Here is a 22,135-nt window from a genome sequence, read left to right as displayed (position 1 = left end):
CCCAAAACCTCGCAGGAGCGTTGCACAAGAAAGAATCCCACAAGGCAACCATTCCATTCTACCTGCCGGCTTTACATCCTCCAGTTGCAGATCTGTGCAATTCAGACTATGACACCCAGTGGTGGGATCCAAAAATTTTAGTAACAGGTTCCCATGGTAGTGGGATTCAAACTGTGGCATAGCACCAATGGAGTTGGGGGGGGGCACGATGGGGGCGTGGCCGGGCATTCAGTCCAGCTGTCTGCTACTCGCAGTGGCCCACCAGGTGCCTTTGGGAGCTCCCATGCAGGATGTGAAAGAAATGGCCTTCTGCTGCTGCTGCTCCTGAGCACCTGGTCTGCTAAGGCATTTGCAATCTCAGATCAAGGAGGAACAAGGTTGGTAGACATAGATTGACTTCTCCTCCATAAATCTGTCCAAGCTCCCTTTAAAGCTATCCAGGTTAGTGGCCATCACCACCTACCGTGGCAGCATATTCCAAACACCCATCACACGTTGCATGAAGAAGTGTTTCCTTTTACTAGTCCTAATTCTTCCCCCCAGCATTTTCAATGGATGCCCCCTGGTTCTAGCATTGTGAGAAAGAGAGAAAAATTTCTCTCTGTCAACATTTTCTACCCCATGCATAATGTCCACGAGTCAGAAGTGACTTGGCTGCACTCAGCACACATACACAACAACAGCCTGTGGGCCGAGCCCCTTTGGCACGGCCACGCCTACAAAATGGCGTGCCCTACTGGCAGAGCAAACTCCTTCTCGGCTTCCCTGCTCCGCTGCACGATCAACAATTGAAGCTCTCTGTGGGGAAAGTGTGTTCTCTTTCGCCGCCGCAACGTGAGCCCAGCTTCCAGCCCACTATTTACTGTCCACCATCTATCCGGCACTCAGAGCGTTTCAGCCTTCAAATATTTGCTTGTTATTATAGTCTGCCTCATGAGGCGGCACTTAAGCAAGCGGGAAACCCGCTGCGCTCTTTTCGTCTCTGCCCATCAAGCAAATAGATGCCGCCTCCTGCCAGGATTTTGAATCTGCTTCCCTTCTGCGAGGCTTTCACACTGGCGAGGAACTGGAAGGCAGGCAGGGCGGAGGTTCAAGCCCCCCACCCTACCCCTATGTTGGGGAGCCCTGATTCCTTCTTCTTGCAGCCTTTTGGATTCTGTGTGGCTCACACTCACGTACAGAAGACGAGTTGAGTTTTCCAAATCTGTTTCAAAAGGGCACTGCTTGCAATCCTAACTTCCTTGAGGGGTCAAGCAACACCAACGCCATCATTACAATGTCAGTATCCCAGGGAGATGTTCTTTAGGAGTTGAGCAAGAGGCATTCTCAGCCTCGCGGAAGTCCAAGAGGCAACCGCTGCTTCTTGCCAGCCAGGAGAAACCCCCCCTTCTGTAGTCAAGTCCCAAATTGCTGGGGTTTTTTGTTTCTACCCTCTATGAGCAGGAACCAGCCTCAGTTGCTGTTGGATGGAGGATTGTCATGCCCTTATATAGAGCCATGGTGCGACCGCACTTGGAGTCCTGTGTCCAGTTCTGGTCGCCACATCTCAAAAAGGATATCGAAGAGATAGAAAAAGGGCAGAGAAGGGCAACGAGGATGATTGAGGGACTGGAGCACCTTCCCTATGAGGAGAGGCTGCAGCGTTTGGGACTCGTTAGTTTGGAGAGGAGACGTCTGAGGGGGGATAGGATTGAAGTCTATAAAATTATGCATGGGGTAGAAAATGTTGGCGGAGAGAAATTTTTCTCTCTTTCTCACGATACTAGAACCAGGGGGCATCCATTGTAGAAAGAAGTGATGCTGGGGGGGGGGGGGATTGGGACTAATAGAAGGAAACACTTCTTCACGCAACGTGGGATTGGTGTTTGGAATATGCAACCACAGGAGGTGGTGATGGCCACTAACCTGGATAGCTTTGAAAGGGGCTTGGACAGATTTATGGAGTAGAAGTCGATCTCTGGCTTGATCCTCCTTGATCTCAGATTGCAAATGCCTTAGCAGACCAGGTGCTTGGGAGCAGCAGCAGAAGGCCCTTGCTTTCACCTCCTGCAGGTGAGCTCCCAAAGGCACCTGGTGGCCCACTGCAAGTAGCAGAAAGCTGGACTAGATGGACTCTGGTCTGATCCAGCAGGCTAGTTCTTATGTTCTTATGGTTGGCCAGGCAGGGCTAGCGACCGGAACATGGGGGACCACAATGCTGGTATCACTTCTGGTAAAAATCTCAGTGTCATAGGGTAGCTCTGGGAATTGTCAGAAACTCTATGGTAAAGTCATAGCTTGAGTTTTCAGTGATTCCTAGGTTTACCCTTAGCCACTTCTGGGGTTTTACCAGAAGTGACATAGCGCCACCCACAACATGGCCTTTTGAAAATGTTGCACCCACCACCACTAGGAGTGACAAAAGAAGAGAGAAGAGTTTGGGTTTATACCCCACTTTTCTCAACCATAAGGAGGCTCAAAGCAGCTCGCAAACTCCTTCCCTTCCTCCCCCCACAACAGACACCTTGTGAGGCAGGTGGGGCTGAGAGAGTTCTGAGAGAACTGAGACTGGCCCAAGGCCCCCCAGCAGGCTTCATGTGCAGGAGCAGGGAAACAAACTCAGTTCTCCAGAGAAGAGTCCACTGCTCACGTGGAGGAGTGGGGAATCAAACCCGGTTCTCCAGATTAGAACCCACCACTCTGAACCACACCAATCTGATTTAACCAATACACCACCACAAACAAGGGGAGCTGTGGGTGGGGGCTCCCCCCACTGGGGAAGAAGAAGAAGAAGAAGAAGAAGAAGAAGAGAAGAAGAAGAAGAAGAAGAAGAAGAAGAAGAAGAAGAAGAAGAAGAAGAGAAGAAGAAGAAGAAGAAGAAGAAGAAGAAGAAGAAGAAGAAGAAGAAGAGGAAGAGGAAGAGGAAGAGGAGGAGGAGGAGGAGGAGGAGGAGGAGTTTGGATTTATATCCCCCCTTTCTCTCCTGCAGGAGACTCAAAGGGGCTGACAATCTCCTTGAGAGCCACGTGCAAAAGAGCTAAGAAGAGCTCCTTCGTTTCAGGATCTTCATTCTGATTACCAATTTGCAACCTCACCAATTATGGGCTAGCCAAGGGAAGGGAGGGGATCTGGTTTATTCTGCATGACCCTCCCCCCGCGTGGTGACATCGCCAGGCAGGATTCAGATGGTTCTGCTGGTGGCTTTCAAAGGCAGGTGACCTTGGGAGGGGGGGGGAGCTGCTCACTTGCCTGCTGACTAATGGGTAATTAGCAGAGCAGGCAGGGCCGTGACCCAGGCTGAGTTTTGCGAAAGCAGATGTCCCCCATGGGGCCTCCTGTCCTGCCTTTGGGGCAAGTGCTCACCTTGGCGAGGGGAGAGGCGGGGGAGGTCTTTCAAGTGACTTTGGATGTTCTGCTGATGCCAGCATCGCTCCCGGGCGACCGGGGCAGGGGGGGGGCACGGCCCGGCCTCTCCTCATTAAGGGATGATGAGCAAGAGCGCTTCGGTTTTACACCCCCAGCAGTTTTATCGCCGGCGTTCTGGATCCGCTTGGCTTCGAGCCACAGCTGATTTAGAGTCTCGGCTGAACTGTGGGGCAGCTAGTGCTATCACTCGGTCTGTGGGCAGCTTCCGGCCACAAAGGCGCCCCAAAGCTCAGTCCCAGGACCTCCTTTGAATGGCAGGATTCTGCTCTGAACTTGGGAAGGTAAATAGGGGTGAGCCTCCTGGAACACGTGCAGAGTGTCTCTGAGACATTTGGAGTAATCGACGCACCTGACGTTTTGTGTCCAGTGTGTAGAATCCTCCTTCAGCCAGTGTGGTGTAGTGGTTAAGAGCAGGTGCGCTCTAACCTGGAGAACCAGGTCTGATTCCCCGCTCTGCCACTTGACCTGTGGAGGCTTATCTGCTGAACCAGATTAGCTTGCTCACTCCGACACATGCCAGTTGGGTGACTTTGGACTAGTCGCAGTTCTCTCAGAACTCTCTCAGCCTCACCCACCTCATAGGGTGTTTGCTACGGGGTGGTGGGAAGGGAAAGGAGATTGTAAGCCCCTTTGAGTCTCCTTACAGGAGAGAAAGGGGGGATATAAATCCAAGCTCTTCTTCTTATTCTCGGCATTCCTCTGAATTACAAAAAAAGTCACCATGGAGAGGACCCTCCAAACCAACCAAACTAGCTCTTTATTTATCTGTCTGATACTTATATATATATAAAAAAACTAGCGGGGCCCGGCCACGAATTGCTGTGGCAATTGTCCTTCTCATCAAAGTCCGCAACCCACACAGATGTCCATGCAGGTCCAACGATCCCCAGCATAGCCTTTTGGGGTGGTCAAATGGAATCCCTCTTTCACTTTCCAATGCACATTGTTATATGGTGGTGTCTTGTTTTTTCAGTATAAGGTAACCCTTTCCATTCCACAACGGAACTGTCCAGAGTGCGAATCCCGCTGTCCATGAGGCTGGTTGACATGCACAGTCCTGGCTTGGGTAAGGCAGAACTGGGGCAAGCAGGCTTTCCCAGTCAGGCAGCAGAGGCAGGGGGCTGAGCCACTCAGATCGAGGCCAGCTCCCTAGGTTCTTAAAGGGCCATGTGCAAAAGAAGCAGAGCCGGTAGTGTTGGTTCGCCCCCACCCTGCAGATTTTCTGAGAAGAAAAAGGCAAACTCCAACTCGCTTTTAGTAAAAGAGAGCTGTGGCAAATATGGGTGAGGAAGTGGGTAAGTGGTGGTTGGATGTGAGGGAGGGCAGAGTGAGGTGTGTGAGGATGAGCTGGATGTGTGTTGTGTGAAGGTGGTAGCAGTGGGTGAGAGCACGGAGAGTGAAAGTTACTCCATGCGTGTGAGCGGGGGGGGTTACCCCACCTGACGTCTCACACGGCAAAGTGTGTATGTGTTTCACTTCCACTCATATTACCTAGTAGTATTATCTATTTACTGTTTTCACTGCTCATCTCTGCCCCTCTGAGTGAACATTCTGAGCCCTCAAACCAAGCCCTCAGGCCACAGACAGACAGGCTACTACACGGACATTCTAAGGGTGACAGTTAAATACAGCCAGCTTCATGGCCTGGTGCACCAGGAAAAAGACGTTTTACCTGGCTCAGGTATGGACTTTCGGTGATTTGAAGGTCCGATTACCTGGCCACAACAGCGAGGGATGTCCTGTGAAAATTTGGGGGTGATCCGTCCAGCAGCTTCTGAGGAAGACCATCAGGGACAAACACACTGTTAGATTTTTATATATATAGATAACAATGGTGGAGAAATCCATTTTGAGGTTTGGGCTTTACTCACCCCCCCCCCCCCTCCACACACACTTAGATTTAAAAAGTTGTCTTGGTTAGCTGAAGAGAGTCAGGAAGGGGAAAGTCAGTTGCTCCCAAACATCTCCCACTTTACCAATAACCTCAGCAGGCACCAACCATCAAAACTTTGTAAATGCAAATAGGTCTCTCCTGTTTGGATACAATGACAGGAGGAGCCATGGCTCAGAGGCAGAACATGTGCTTGGCATGCAAAAGGTCTCCGGTTCAATACCCAGCACCTCATAAGACCATAAGAACATAAGAACTAGCCTGCTGGATCAGACCAGAGTCCATCTAGTCCAGCTCTCTGCTACTCGCAGTGGCCCACCAGGTGCCTTTGGGAGCTCACATGCAGGAGGTGAAAGCAATGGCCTTCTGCGGCTGCTGCTCCCGAGCACCTGGTCTGCTAATCAAAACATGTTGTGCTGGTCTGCATGGACAATACTGACACTGATGGACCAGTGGTCTCATTCACTACAAGGTGGCTTCATGTGTTCAAATCACCAGCTCATACCTTGGCTGTAATTGGACACCTCTCTTGGCTGCTGACTCATATTCCATTTGTGGTCCACTAAGACTCCCAGATCCCTTTCACATGTATTGGCTTGACAATATCTGAGTCCAGTAGTCCACAAACTGAACATGAGTCAGCAGTGTGATGCAGCAGCCAAGAAAGCCAATGTGATTTCTGGGGTGCATCAATAGGAGTGTCATGTCTAGATCGAGCGACATAATAGTACCTCTCTATTCTGCATTGGTCACTTGGAATCCTGTGTCCAGTTCCGGGCACCACAATTTGAGAAGGATATTGACAAGCTGGAACAGGTCCGGAGGGAGGTGACCGAAATGATTAAAGATCTGGAATCCGTGCCCTGTGTGGAGCTGCTTAGGGAGCTGGATATGTTTAGTTTGGTGAAGAGAAGGTTAAGGGAGGACATGATAGCCGTGTTTAAATATTTGAAGGGATGTCATGTTGAAGAGAGAGCAAGCTTGTTTTCTGCTGCTCCAGAGACTGGGACCAGGAGTAATAGATTCAAGGTACAGGAGTGTGGTGGAGTCTCCATCTTTGGAGGTTTTTTTTTAAGAGAGGCTGGATGGCCATCCGTCAGGAGTGCCGGGGGTCGGACTCAACGGCCCTGGTGGTCTCTTACAACTCTATGATTCTATGATTATGACCTAGTAGGAACACAGAGACCAGGGTTTATGTATGTGTGTGTGTGTACCTGAGTACATGTGTGCAAGAAGTTAGGTGACATCTCCTTGGATATTTTAGAAAAGAAATATGAGTGGCCAACAATGCCTGGAATGGCCACAAATCAACAGAGCTGTTCCATCAGGTAGGTAGGTAGGTAGGTAGGTAGGTAGGTAGGTAGGTAGGTAGGTAGAAAGGAAGGAAGGAAGGAAGGAAGGAAGGAAGGAAGGAAGGAAGGAAGGAAGGAAGGAAGGAAGGAAGGAAGGAAGGAAGGAAGGAAGGAAGGAAGGAAGGAAGGAAGGAAGGTAAGAATATGAGAACATAACATGATAGAGAGAGAGAGAGAGATGATAGATAGAATAGAATGGGAGATGATGAACCAGACAGACAGACAGACAAGACAGAACATGGAAACAAGACAGACTGGACGCCAGACGGACGGACGAGACGACGAATGAGACGGGCGGGCGTGGCCAATTTGGTAGCGGGCGGGTGAGGCGGGCAGACGGACGGACCCAGACGAGGATAGATAGATAGATAAAAACATAACATAGATAGATTATAGAATAGATTGGTAGATAGATAGATGATGCTAACATAAGAACATAAGAACAAGCCAGCTGGATCAGACCAAAGTCCATCTAGTCCAGCTCTCTGCTACTCGCAGTGGCCCACCAGGTGCCTTTGGGAGCTCACATGTAGGATGTGAAAGCAATGGCCTTCTGCGGCTGTTGCTCCCGATCACCTGGTCTGTTAAGGCATTTGCAATCTCAGATCAAAGAGGATCAAGATTGGTAGCCATAAATCGACTTCTCCTCCATAAAGCTGTCCAAGCCCCTTTTAAAGCTATCCAGGTTAGTGGCCACCACCACCTCCTGTGGCAGCATATTCCAAACACCAATCACACGTTGCGTGAAGAAGTGTTTCCTTTGATTAGTCCTAATTCTTCCCCCCAGCATTTTCAATGAATGCCCCCCTGGTTCTAGTATTGTGAGAGAAGAGAGAAAAATTTCTCTCTGTCAAACATTTTCTACCCCAGTGCATAATTTTGTAGAACTTTAAATCATATCCCTCAGCCAGCCCTCCTCCTCCAAACTAAACAGTCCCAAAGCGCTGCAGCCTCTCCCTCCATTAGGGAAGGTGCTCCAGTCCCTCAATCATCCCTTGTTGCCCTTCTCTGCACTTTTTCTATCTCCCTCAATCATTCCTTTTTTTTTGAGATGTGGCGACCAAGAACTTCGGACACACAGGTACTCCAAGTGCGCGTCCACACCACTGCTTTATATAAGAATAAAATCTTTGCAGTTTTATTCTCAATTCCTTTTCTAATGATCCCCAGCATAGAGTTTGCCTTTTTTACAGCTGCCATGCATTGAGTTGACATTCCCATGGAACTATCAACTAAGACGCCTAAATCCCTTTCCTGGTCTGGATTAATATCCTTAGGACTGGGGTGCTGTGTGGTTTCCGGGCTGCATGGCCGTGTTCCAGCAGCATTTTCTCCTGATGTTTCGCCTGCATCTGTGGCTGGCATCCTCAGAGGATCTGATGGTAGGAAAGCAAGTGGAGTATATATACCTGTTGGAGTGTCCAGAGTGGGGGAAAGAACCGTTGTCTGTTAACAGGTAAAGGGTACAATTAGCAAGCTAGATTTACATGTGTTGAGTGAGATCCACCCATTAGCATGTGAGTAACAATGAAGATAGCAAGGTCACTAGGTGAGGGCATCTGAATAGAAGTAGCCTGGCCTTTGTTCCCTTTGATTGTATTACTGCCTATATAGTCATCCTGTGTCTGTGTGGAGCTGATTAGTCACTGTCTTGATTCTAGTGTTTTTCAGTACTGGTATCCAAATTTCGTTCATGTTCACGGTTTCTTCCTTTCTGTTGAAATTGTCCATGTGCTTGTGGATTTCAATGGCTTCTCTGTGTAGTCTGACGTAGTGGTTGTCAGAATGGTCCAGAATTTCTGTGTTTTTAAATAATATTCTGTGTCCAGAGCTGCTGTGGTTTTTATCATGTGTTCTGCTTGTTTGCTGATTTTTTCTGGCTGAAACAGTCTGCGGAGAATTGCCTTTCATGTTCTTTGATTCGGTGTCTGGCTTCGTGTTTGGTGGTTCCTATGTAGACTTGTCCACAACTACATGGTATGTGGTAGACTCCTGCAGTAGCTAGAGGATCCCTCTTATCCTTTGCTGAACTTAGCATTTGTTGAATTTTTCTTGGTATACCAAAGGTATTGACCAGTGATGGTCACTGCTTTTAGAACCGAGACGGGAGTTGGTAGGTGTGGTGTTAGCCCCTACTGGCGTGCTACTATCGCGCACTTGCCTTAGCCGCACTTGAGGAGCCGCACTGTCTTCTGGGGTGCTGCCGTTTCCCAGCCTGTGATGGGAGGCTGCCGCACTGCCTTGCACCCCAGAAGGCAGTGCAGCAGCCTTCCAAAAATTGGGACAATTGAAATAACCCGCGGGACGTGGGACAAATTGTTTGAAGGCGGGACTGTCCCGCCAAAAGCGGGATGCCTGGTCAGCCTATCTTAGTGGGTCTGTAGATTGTTTGTAGGTTATGCTTTGACAATACATCCTTAGGACTAATATGAGCAGGGCTAATATTACCTGGTACCTTTTAGATTTTTTGGAAGATAAAAGCATGTTAGGTGAGCAATGGCAAGGGGGGGACCATTCCCCCCAAATCTTTCTAGCACACTGAAGAGGCGAATCTTCTCTTTTTCAGGCTACTTCTCTCCAAACGTGAGCTGCTTTCCCGTCAAAAAGCACCATCCACCGTGATATTCTGCTGCCCCGGCTCTGCCGGAACAAAGCGGCTGCCTTTCTGAAGACGTCCAGCTTGGTTCTGTGAGATCTGGACCCAGCAGCGCGCGGCCGCGAGTGATCTTCTCCCGCCGCCGTCTCATTAGCCGCTCTCCTTCCAGAGCTGGCGCTGACAGATCTGCTGCCCGCCCCCAGCCCCAATTCAGATCAGAGGGTCACTTTGCTATTAACCTTGGCCTCTCCTGGGGGAATAGCCCATTTCTTCCCCGGCTTTGCTGTTCTAGTGCTTATCTCATTTTAAACCCGCGACTTGGCTTTCTGCCTCGTCCTGTGGTTAAGCATGTTTTCTTAATAGCCTCCTGTGAGGGTTTGTTTTGTTTAAAAAAACAACAAAAGCTTTTGGGAAGCTACAAAAAATGCAGCCGACGGTCCTCGTCTCTTTGCCGCCTTGTTAACCCTCTTTCCAGAGTCTGACCTCATCGATCTCTTTTCTGGGTCAAGGTGTGATTCCCTCTAGGTGATATGTGGGTACTTGCCTCACCAACCTTTGGATGCCTTGGGCTCTGGGTCCCCCCCCCCAAAAATCACTTGGGGGTTCCAGCTCAGCAAGCTTTCCCCCTCCCTTCTTTGCCCTCCGTGGCTTCGGGGCTGGATGAGTCTGCATCACCAATGAAATATTAGAAATGCAAACGAGGAGGCTTTTAATGACCCAGGAAACATGATTTTGGTGCCTCCTCTGAAGAGCTTCAATGCAACGAACCAATTTGCATCCGTGGTGTGCGGGCAATAATGAAATTTATGCACGGTGTTCGGAATTCAAGAGTCAAAGGTTTCTCCCTTGGCTTGTGCGTTGTCAGCTGCGCGGCTGAGACAAGCGAGCCGCTCTGTGACATCACAGCAGGTAGACCAGTGGTGCCAGCAGGCCGCTCTAAAGCTGTTGTGACATCAGAGCAGACCGGCCAACGACATCAGGAGATTTTCATGCAAAAGTACAATGGGGAAAAAAATGTCAAAGACGGTAGAACAAAGCTTTTCAAAACACCAAAATATCTGCAGGGAAGAGCGCTTTGGTCTGTTCCGATATCTAATGAAGAAATCCACGCTCTCAAAACAACACGACGCCTTATCTGTTCCCTCCCTTTTTTTCTCTGAAAGGTACCAGGTGAGATCATTTGATCATAACCAAAGCGTTCCAAACCCTTTTATGCCGTTCTTCAATGGGAGGGTGATAGATTGGTCAGCCACTTCAAGCCCAGCCGGCCGCCATGATGAAGGTTTCCGTATTGTTTCAAAGTTTTCAATGCAATGTTGTTTCCCTACAGATGTTCCCCAGTCTCAGTGGCCTCTGAAAGCTCGCGGCATCTTCTGAACCAACCTGTCGATGCTTCTGTATTGTTTTAGAGCTACACTCGGGGCGGGGTGGACTGCCAACGCCAATTTCTGGGATCTGAAATTACGGTGAGAGGTCTGTCTTCAGGAACGAAGCCTGGTGTATGTAACTTGATTGCAACTCTCACGTAACCTGGTTGACATGTGACTTGATTGATATGAAAAAAGGGGTTTCCTCTTCTTTTATTTTTCTCTTCTGATCTTTATGGCTACTACATGGATTGTAGATAAGTAGGCTAAATAACCGTGACGAGCCACCCTTCAAGAGAAACAGGATGTAAGGTGGGAGGCAAACCAGGTGGGAGGCAAGCCAGGTAGTTGGATCTATCTCTATTGAGGCCTTGAGACACCTCAGCCTCTAAAGAACTTCCTTCACTTCCTCTGAGAAGCAAGGGTCGAATCCCCACTTGAAATTTGCACACAGATCCAAACCTGTTCGTTGTGAAACTGTGTCCTCTTCATTGGAGTTTCTCCCTCCCCACCGCAGCGAGCACGCAGCAAACACACCCCGATGCAGAACTCTTAGCAATCCCCACTACCAGGCGAGCTCGCTTCGCTGGTCTCCCCTGATTGGCTGGCGTGCCTTGATGGGGCGGGACCTTTTCCCACTGCGGAAACGTACATTGTAGGGGCGTGATCAAAAAAACAGCGTGTAAAAGTTTAATGTTTAACTGTTTAACTGTGCAAACAGTCAATCATTACCTGTGTAAACCATTAACAATTCAAAGTTACACGTTTGACTGTTTAATGTTTGCATCCCCTTCTGCTGGCTGATCGCAAAAGTGGAAACGAAACCAAGGAAAGGCTGTGTGCACATCGCAGCGCTGATTGGTTGCCCGAATTCTGCGTCACACTCCAGGGCGGGAAATGAGTCAGGGTTTCAATCCTCATCCCTCCCCTCAGATCAGCTCTGAACCGTGTTAATGGGGTCTATGCCACTTGCAACCAGGTCCTGCCGGAACACGGATTAACGGGGAGAACGAGCGCCAGAAACAGAATCTGCCACGCAAGCAATGGGGAGGTCGTCCCTCAAACCTGGTTAGTTTGTGTTTTGAAACCTGGCTAAGACGGTAGTGGGGATTCGACCAAGGAGGGAGGGGGAATCTATCGGGGATAAAGGGTTCCGAGAAAGCCAGATCTGGCAGAACTGGGGACCTCACTGCCTTTTTAGTAAACACTACTGATCGAGAATCCAGAGTCTGTTTAGTGATCGAAGGTTCGCGATCCAACATCTGTTCCCTTGGAGAAAACAGCTGCCGGAGGTCCTCCACGGGCTCTGCTGCCCAATCTCCAGGAACCTCCCAACCTGGCGTTGGGGTGTGATGACGCACAACCCCCACACTTTAGGGCATACCTTCACTGAACTTCTTTTGAGAAAAATCTATGTTTGTCACAAGAGATCTTTCACTTACAGAATGAGATTTTTAACAATGGGAAAATGTTCAGATTAAAAAAATAGGATCTCATCCCCCCCCCCACACACACACACACACACAATGCTGTGGAGGACCACACTCACCCCCTTGATTCTTGTGGCTCAACCCAAGGGTTTTATGGACTAGGGTGATTTTTTTTTTCAAGATTGCCCTCGCCTGAAAGAAGGAGAAAAGGTTTTCATTCTAAGCGCTTGCACACTTGCAAATTGTTGTCATTCACACCGTGGTGGCCAACCTTTGGCACTCCAGATGTTATGGACTACAATTCCCATCAGTCCGTGCCAGCATGGCCAATTGGCCATGCTGGCAGGGGCTGATGGGAATTGTAATCCATAACATCTGGAGTGCCATAGGTTCACCACCACTGCTGATTAGATGGTCCTGCTACAGATGCTGATTTATTGAACTTTCTGTTGGTTGTGCCCAAATTGATGATTCTCTACCCATATCTTTTAAGACCCTGTTAAATAGGGCAGCCCTACCTCACAGGGCAGGTCTGTGGATAACCTGCTCTTCATCCAGTTTGTGACACTAATGGCATGTTTCTTTTTATTATTTATTTATTTATTATTTGGGTTTATAAACCGCCCTCCCCCGAAGGGCTCAGGGCGGTGTACAACATAGATAGAGCACAACATCAGGTTAAATACAATAAATATAGATTAAAACAGCTCTAATAAAAATAAACCCTACCCCATTTAAAATGCAGCATTTATTAGCTAAAGATGGCACCTGCTATCAATTCCCATAAACCTCAAAACGGAAGGGGTGGCAGGATCTCTCCCATGTCGAAGCAAAGGGAGTGAGAGAGGGAAAAGGAGGGCCCCTTATCAACGGCTGTGTCTCCCCAAAGCTGCCCGGTGGAACAGCTCAATCTTGCAGAGGCCCTGCGGAACTCAGCCAAGATCCCGCGAGGGACCCTCGGACAGCTGATGGAAAAGAAGCGTTCTCCACCAGAGCAGGGGCCAAGAGCTGTAAAGGCTCTGGCCCGAGTGGAGGCTCCCAGCCCATTATCATCGAGGAGGGGCTAGGGATCACCAGTGAAAATTCGGCTCTTCTGCTGAACGCTTGAGGGATCCTATTTGGGACATATATGGGGTATTGCAGAGCGGTCCCACAGGTGGCACGGAGGTCCCAGGCAGCCGCTATAGGCCTTAAAGGATTAACACCAACACCTTGAAAAATGATGATTCAGAATTGCGATTGGTGGTAACCAGTGCAAGCGGCGGCACAGGGGTAATATGTGTTCTCCCATGGCACCCCTGTGAAGGCATACGAAGGCCACTGCATTCTGGACCATCCTCAATCTCGAATCAGGCGCCAAGGGAAGGCCAGCGTAGAAGCTGAGTTGCAATAGATCTAACCTGGAGGTGACGTCGCTGCATGGACCACAGTGGCCAGGTCAGCTTGGGAAAGGAAGGGGGCCAGCCGTCAGGCCTGGCGTAGATGGTAAAATGCGACCCGGGTTATATGGGCCACCTGGGTCTCCATTGAAAAGAGAGCGAATCCAGGTGGACTCCCCCCAGGTTCTGAACAGAGGGAATGGTGCCAATATAGCCCCCTCCCACACCGGCGGCTGAAAATCCCCTAACCTCCCTCCCGCCCAGCCAGAGGGATCTCCGTCTTTGCTGGATTCGGTTTCAGCAGCCTGCTCTGTTTCAGCCAACCCAGCCACGGCCACTCAAACAATGCTGGAGAGCCGCAGGGGCGGTGGCAGCTCCCCCCCTCCATCGACAGAATGCCAGGCTGAGGTGTCATCAGCAGATTGGTGACATCGTCAGCCCAAAGCTCCCGCCAGCACCAACTGAGCAAGGGAGTGCAGCATATAGATGTTAAATAATAGCGGGGACAGCAGGCTCCCTGAGAGCACCCCGCAATGAAGTGAGCACCTCCGGGACGCTTTGGTCCCTCGCACCACACTTGATCGCGTCCGGTCCCGGAGAAAGCGAGGCAATCCATTTGAAGGACAGGTGCCTCGCACTCCGGAAGCGGCCAGGCAGTGGGTCAAAAGGTCATGATGCGACCACATCAAACGCTGCGGTTAGGATCTAGCAAAACTTCAGCAGTGCCCGCATCCACCTCGGTCTAGTTGTAAGTGGAGCTGATCTGGTGACGGCGACGAGAACAGTTCTCGTCCTGGCTGCCCAGCACGGAAACCAGACTGGAAGGGATCAAAAGTTGATGCGTCCTCCAGGAAACCCCGAAGCTGCTCAAACACCACGCTCTCAATTACCTTCCCAGAAGCGAAAGAGCTTCGAACGGGCGAGTAGTTGGCCCAGGATCACCCAGGATCTAACGATGGTCTTTTTTTTTAGAGTGGAAGCGGGACTCACTGCCTCCTTCAGCCCACCAGAAAAAAACTCGCTTTGCTCAAGGGAGCTATTGATGATACTCAACGCAGGTGGGGTCGATTAAAGCAACTCCGCCTGGCACGCTTTTACAAGCCAGGAGGGCCGCGGATCCAGAGGACAGGTGAAGTAGGTCTAACAGCAGCCAGAGGCCCTGTCAACAAGCATGACTTCCGAGAGCAGGGAGAACTGGGCCAAACAAAGGGCCAGAAGACGCTGACAAGGGAGCCTCCAGTTTGCTCCATTGTCTCCTAAGGTGGCAGGTAGGTCTTGGGCGGGCGACATGAGCTTTGTCTCGCGAAAAAAAGCTCATAAATGCCCTCCTACACAGCTAATACAGCCAATTGACAGCAATTTGTAGACCCCTCGGACAATGAGGTCTAAGGTCCGAATAATCTGTAAACAATGTGTGCCGGGCGAGGAGCTTAGCAGACACGAGGGAGGAGAGGAGAAGAAAAACTCCTCTTCGCTTCGCTTCGTTAAGCCATCTCATAGGCCTTCATAAACGTCCTATAAAGATGTTGCGTGCTGCGCCTCCGTCCACGACTTTCTCCTCCACACTGCAGCTCTAGATTGTCTAAGTTCCCGCTTCATATGGCGTAGCTCCCTCGGTATACCAAGGAGCCAGGCCGCGAGCGATGACAGTAGAAGGAGCGCCGGGGAGCAATCACCTCGATGGCATCGGAGAGAGCGGGAGTCTCCAGTCTTCCACTAGCTCATCGAGGGTGCCGGGTGGAGTTCAGAGTCCCGCCGGAAGCATTCAGGAAACCAATAGGATCCATAAGTCTCCACGGTATGGACAAAATCTGCAGCCGAATACGCCCGTCGGCTTGCTATGGCACAGGGGTTTTGTGGCACATCCATCCGAACCTTCAGGGCATAATGGTCAGACCATGGCACTCTATCAATAGAGGATATGACCATATTAACCCCCAACCCGAAGACCAAGTCCAATGTGTGCCTGGCCTCATGAGTGGGGCCAGAACTTACCAAGGAGAGGCCCAGTGCCACCATGGATGACTTTCACTCCAGGTCCGCAGCCACTTTGTACATGAGGCAGAATTAATGTCGACATGGACATTGAAGTCCCCAAGACAATAAGCCTGGGGAACGCAGAAAGTGCCCAGTCATACACCACTTCCAGCAGCACGTGGCAGGCTATCCCTCGGTGTGCTAGGGCGACGGTACACCAGGAGGGAACAGCCAACCTCTCCTGGGCCAACCCACTCCCAGAGCCTTGCGACTACACTCTAGACCATTGATCTCCGGGACAGGGGCTGCCCTAAAAGGGATGGTATCACGGATGAGCATTGCCACGCTTGCCCCCGGCCCGTCGTTCGGTGGACTGGTGCAGGCACCACCACCCGAGAAACCTGGGGCCCGAGACCTGCACCGCCCGAGAGCAACGGTCTCTCCTTCACGCACCCAGGTCTCGGTGATACAAGCCAGGTCCATCTGCAGGTCCCCGAGAAAATCCCGGAGAATTGTGGTCTTATAATTTATGGACCTGGCATTGATCAGCACCAATGACGAAGCGGAGTCTCTCTGAACCCTACCACCTACGTTCCTCGGGATAGGTCGGAGGTCAAAAGGTGAGCGAGCATATCTCCCTCTCCCCCACCTTCTCTCATATGGCCCCCGCCTACCATCATATCTACCCCGTCCCATTAACACTGGGATCCCCAGACCCTTAGGTGGGGCCCCCATTACCTACTATCCCCTTCCTGCCTATTCCCCTATTTTTGAAATGGGAGTAATGTTTGGCCCCTCAATGCCTGCACAAAGATGGGTCTCTATATTCTTATTGTGCAGAAGAAGGAAGAAGAAGAAGAAGAGTTTGGATTTATATCCCCCCTTTCTCTCCTGTAGGAGACTCAAAGGGGCCTACAATCTCCTTGCCCTTCCCCCCTCACAACAAACACCCTGTGAGGTAGGTGGGGCTGAGAGAGCTCTGAGAAGCTGTGACTAGCCCAAGGTCACCCAGCTGGCGTGTGTGGGAGTGCACAGGCTAATCTGAATTCCCCAGATAAGCCTCCACAGCTCAGGTGGCAGAGCGGGGAATCAAACCCGGTTACTCCAGATTAGATACATGAGCTCTTAACCTCCTATGGGGTTTAGGTATGATTTGAACACAGCTCCACCAGTCTTCTTCATTTTTTCTGCCAGCGTGGTGTAGTGGTTAAGAGCAGATGCACTCTAATCTGGAGAACCAGGTTTGATTCCCCGTTCTGCCTCTTGAGCTGTGGAGACTTACCTGGTGAATCAGATAAGCCTGTGCACTCCAACACATGCCAGCTGGGTGACCGTGAGCTAGTCACAGTTCTTCGGAGCTCTCTCAGCCCAACCCACCTCACAGCCCAACCCACCTCACAGGGTATTTGTTGGGGGGAGGGAAAGGAGATTGTAAGCCCCCTTTTTAGTCTCCTTACAGGAGAGAAAGGGGGGTATAAATCCAACTCTTCTTCTTCTATGTGAATTGACTATCCCCTTATTAAGAAGCAGTATCTGGGGTCTTTTTATCTGACCGTTGAGCAGTTAGCAACCCAATTTTGCATGATTATCAATAAACACTTCCAATGACCTTCCAATGTATGCTTCCTTTAATGTCTCAGGTAGCTGGAGACAGCATAGCTAATGCATAGTTGATTATTATTATGCAGTGGATTCTTCTTCTTTTTTTTTTAAAAAAAACCCTTTCTAGTTAGAGAGCAAAAAAAAAGACTGTTTAATTTCAGACCATTATCTGCCTGTAATTGCTAGAAGGATTTCATTTTGTTTAGAAGCAATGGACACAAATCAATTCCCCCTTCCGCCCTCCCCGTTTGTGGCACGGGGAGAAAAGAAAGGCCTTCATTTCGGTGGAACAGCCTAATTTCCAGGCTGCTGTTTGGCAGGCCGGCCAAGGCTGCTTTATCATATTCCCCTTTCATTGGGAGAGAGCGGGCTCGGCAGTATGGAAATAGGTAATGAGAACGAAGGGAAGGAAATGCACAGAGAAAGAGACGGAGAGGGCACGAGTCGGCGGGGAGGGATAATGAAATCAAATGGACTGCCAGCAACTTTCCAAAGGAAAACAGAGCGGGCGGCAGACGGCTTGAGCGAGAACGGCAGAGGGGGTGACATAGAGAGACAGCAGGCATCAGAGCTAGCATGGTGTAGTGGTTAAGAGCAGGTGGATTCTAATCTGGAGAACAGGGTTTGATTCCTCAGCCGCACCTGCCTCACAAGGTGTCTGTTGTGGAGAGGGGAAGGGAAAGAAGCTTGTAAACCACCTTCAGAGAAGGGTGGGATATAAATTCAAACTCCTCCTCCTCCTCCTCCTCCTCCTCCTCCTTTCTTCTTCTTCTTCTTCTTCTTCTTCTTCTTCTTCTTCTTCTACTACTACTACTACTACTACTACTACTACTACTACTACTACTACTACTATGGCAAAGCAGAGCCTGGGGCAGAGACCTGTGCTCAGAGTCTGCAGGATCTGGTCCCCATCTGGACTGCACTTCAAAATACTTCAAATATGTCAGGCAGTGTCCATATATAGGACAGCATGGTTGCAGATTCCCTGCTTCAGAAGGGCCAGAAGTTCCCAGGACAGGAGGTTGGCTGACCTGCTGGTGTGAAGTTGACTTGAATAGTATTGCTAATATAAACTGTAATTGCTGTTCCCAGATAAAGAAGAAGAAGAGTTTTGATTTACATCCCCCTTCCCCCCTCACAACAAACACCCTGTGGGGTGGGTGGGGCTGAGAGAGCTCCGAAGAACTGTGGATATCCCAAGGTCACCCAGCTGGCATGTGCTGGAGTGCACAAGCTAACCTTGCTCACCAGATAAGCCTCCACAGCTCAAGTGGCAGAGCAGGGGATCAAACACGGTTCTCCAGATTAGAGTGCACCTGCGCTTAACCACTACGCAACGCTGGCTCTCATCTTGAAGTTTAACGTATAAACATCTTGAGCACAAGATACTGAGGTAGAATATCAAGCATATCCTTCAGGTAATATACAGTATTCGAAGTGTAAACTATAGTATTTTTAAATGTACGTTTTTGTGTAAGCTTTGGCACAATTTTCTGACATTGTACACACTTGTTTAAGATGGCCCTTAATAAGTCTTTGGGCGACACACTGAAATAACTGGCTTGCACCAGGACCCAGGAGCGCTACACGGGGACGACTAAGAAGCTGAAAGCAAACTTTATTTTAAGATATATCTGTATGCCTATAGGGTATTGATTAGAGATTATGCATATATATGAGGATTTAGTTATATGTAAATCGTCAAGAAACAAAATGCACACACATAAAGGTGATTTATAAAGCAATTATATTCAGGTGCCTTTTATTTATAACTTCATTACAATTAGTAGCTTGCTGGCTGTGCCATTCCAGTTTTCTAGCGTTTGTCTGATCTGCAGGTAGGGTCTCAACATCGCCCAAAATTACAAATGGTCTTCAGATGATAAGAAGAAGAGTTTGGATTTATACCCCACCTTTCTCTCCTGTAAGGAAACTCAAGGTGGTTTACAGGCTCCTTTCCCTTCCTCTCCCCACAACAGACACCTTGTGAGGTAGGTGGGGCTGAGAGAGTTCCGAAGAACTGTGACTAGCCCAGGGTCACCCAGCAGGAATTTAGGAGTGCGGAAACACATCTGGTTCACCAGATAAGCCTCCACCACTCAGGTGGAGGAGTAGGGAATCTAACCCAGTTCTCTAGATTAGAATCCACCTGCTCTTAACCACTACACCACACTGGAATCAATAGGGGGAAACGAACATAGTAGCCCTTGTCGCTGCTATCAAATCAGGGGGGAAACAGAATAAAGTTACTTTGTGACAAATTGTTCTCCAGCATCACAAAGATCACCCATTTTCCCAAAAGCTAATTATCTGCGGCACCGCTTCCTCGCATACCGATGCCGGCGCTATCAGAGCAGTGAGAGCAGCATCCCAGCTGTGGGGCGGAATCCTCCCCGCAATAAGAGATTGTCGCCTTGGTTGTACATAGCGCATTAATTGACTTTGCCCTATCTGTGTCATCAATAGCTTCATATAGATAATTCAACAATACACCAAACGGGGTAGCTGGGATTTCATATCCTGTCGTTTGTTTCAGACGCAACAAAGCCGGTCTCCAAAAACCGTCAGATCTTTATGCCCTTCCAAAAGATGGGTACAAAATCTGCATACCACTCTCGGAGCTCTCCTTGTGACCTTCACACCTTCCTGCCCTCAAAGGCCCTCTTTAATTCCCCAGTTGGGCCGTCAGCAGATTCAAGGATCCCCGGGGGGCCAGTCCTTTGACTCGGGGCTGTTTTTTTTTATAGCAGGGCTTTAAAGTGTCTTTTGAAAGCAATCTAGTTTGCACTCTGCATGCAAAAGCGTCATTGACCAGAATGCTCATTTGCATCACAAATTCTACTTTGTGTTCTGCATGAACAATGACCGTGGACTTTAAACAGCAGGGGAGAGGCACAAAGGTGATTTAAGCTTGGTGCATGAAAAGGACCCTCTGAATAGACAGAGAGTATATTTGTACTTATCTTTTCAAGAAATGGGACTTTGTTCCTGAAGTGACGTGGCGGTAAAGTACTCTTTAAACACAAGGAAGTGCTCAGCTCATAGTGGTAAGTGCCCATGGGGAGCATGTACCCGCTTGGGCCTAAAATTAAAATCGATCGATCGATCGATCAGTCAGTCAGTCCATCAATCGAAACTATCATGCAGAACAGTTTCGCACAGCAAATATATAACGGGCTGCAGTCATTATAAAGAAGAAGAAGGAGAGTTTGGATTTATATCCCCCCTTTCTCTCCTGCAGGAGACTCAAAGAGGCTTACAATCTCCTTGCCCTTCCCCCCTCACAACAAACACCCTGTGAGGTGGGTGGGGCTGAGAGAGCTCCGAGAAGCTGTGACTAGCCCAAGGTCACCCAGCTGGCGTGTGTGGGAGTGCACAGGCTAATCTGAATTCCCCAGATAAGCCTCCACAGCTCAGGCGGCAGAGCTGGGAATAAACCCGGTTCCTCCAGATTAGATACACGAGCTCTTAACCTCCTACGCCACTGCTGCTCCTGTTTTCCTGCTGCCCTGCCCAGACTTCCCACTTCCCTTGGAATAAGCGAAAGCGCTTTTGGCGTGACTTTCTGTGCCGGAAAGGGGCAAAGGCAGGGAACAGGCCACAGGGTGGGGAATCAATCGTAGAGTCTTGGATTCTCTACAGCAAATTGCAGGTCTTCTGAGGAGTAAATTCACCATCCAACTCTTTCTTATGTTCTCATGTCCAAGAGAAACCGCAGGGAGAAAATCTGGCTTTGCGTAATCACAGGTTTACTCAGAAACAAACGTACCCGCACGGCAGAGAAAATGCAAGGGGGAGGGGGAGAGAAGTGAGCGAACATCGGAAAATGAGAGAAAATAAAGAGACAAGGCCTGAGGATCAGTGTATGGATGGGGGAAAACGGCCCTGCAGGGGAAGCCGATCTAGGGCACAGAGCAGTGGTGGCGAACCGATGGCACGCATGCCAGAAGTGGCACTCAGAGTCCTCTTTGTGGGCACGCTGGCCTTGCGATGCGCCCAGATTTGGAGCACTTCGGCAATGCCATAAGCGCCAAAGGGAGAAATCCAGGGGTGTCGCGACGCGACTGGGTGCATGCCCCTTGTTGCATGGCGAGGCATTCCTGGGGGGGCATGGTGGGGGTGTCTCGGGGCATTATGGGGGCGTTCCAGGGTAGGGCAGGGGTGGAGGGGGCACGTGTGCCCTGGGCACAGGTTCCCCTTACGCTGCCCCGGCACGCAGTCTCTAAAAGGTTCGCCATCACTGGCATAGAGGCACGAAACGCGGCTTCGCTCTGTGCTGTGCGGCCAGGGGAAGAAGGAACACTTGGATCCTCCCCTCCTTCTGGCATCCTTTCTTGGATGTGTCGTGGCCTGTCCTGTTTCTGCTTAATTATCTTGCTTCCTGGGATGAACGCTCATGAAAGAGAATATTGCACCGATATTATGCCAGCTGCAATGGTTGAGTTAGGTCCAGTGGTGGGATCCAAAAATTTTAGTAACAGGTTCCCATGGTGGGGTGGGATTCAAACAGTGGTGTAGCGCCTATTATTATTATTATTATTATTATTATTATTATTATTATTATTATTATTATTATTATTATTATTATTATGCTTTATTGTTATACAAAACAGTTACACACAGCAAGCAAGATCAATATGCTGGATTTTGTATTACATCACACGTCGGACACTTCCCAAGCATCTAGGACTGTGTGATGTATCGACGAATAATGCGTGCAGAGCCGAGTAGGGTGGCCTTTTGCAGCTGACATATGGTGATTTTGTCAGCGCCAATTGTTTTTAAGTGCCGTTCAAGATCTTTAGGCACTGCACCCAGTGTGCCCGATCACCACTTCGGGACCACCTTTTACTGGTTTGTGCCAGAAGTCTCTTTGTAGTTCAGTCCTTAAATCCTCGTGATCGGTGTATGAAGTTTTTTCTTCCAGTTGCTTCTCATCAATCCTGCTGTCACCAGGAATTGCAACATCAAATATCCACACTTTCTTTTTTCCCACAATCGCATTGAGGTCAGGAGTATTGTGTCTCCAAAAAACTTTTAATCAGTCTGAATTCGGAAGTCCCAGAGTAGTTTTACGTGTTCATTTTCAGTGACCTTTTCAGGTTTGTGATTCCACCAGTTCTTTGTCACAGGCAG

This window comes from Sphaerodactylus townsendi, linkage group LG07 (assembly GCF_021028975.2).
Source record: "Sphaerodactylus townsendi isolate TG3544 linkage group LG07, MPM_Stown_v2.3, whole genome shotgun sequence".
NCBI classification, from domain to species: domain Eukaryota; kingdom Metazoa; phylum Chordata; class Lepidosauria; order Squamata; family Sphaerodactylidae; genus Sphaerodactylus; species Sphaerodactylus townsendi.
This window is presented reverse-complemented; position numbering follows the sequence as displayed.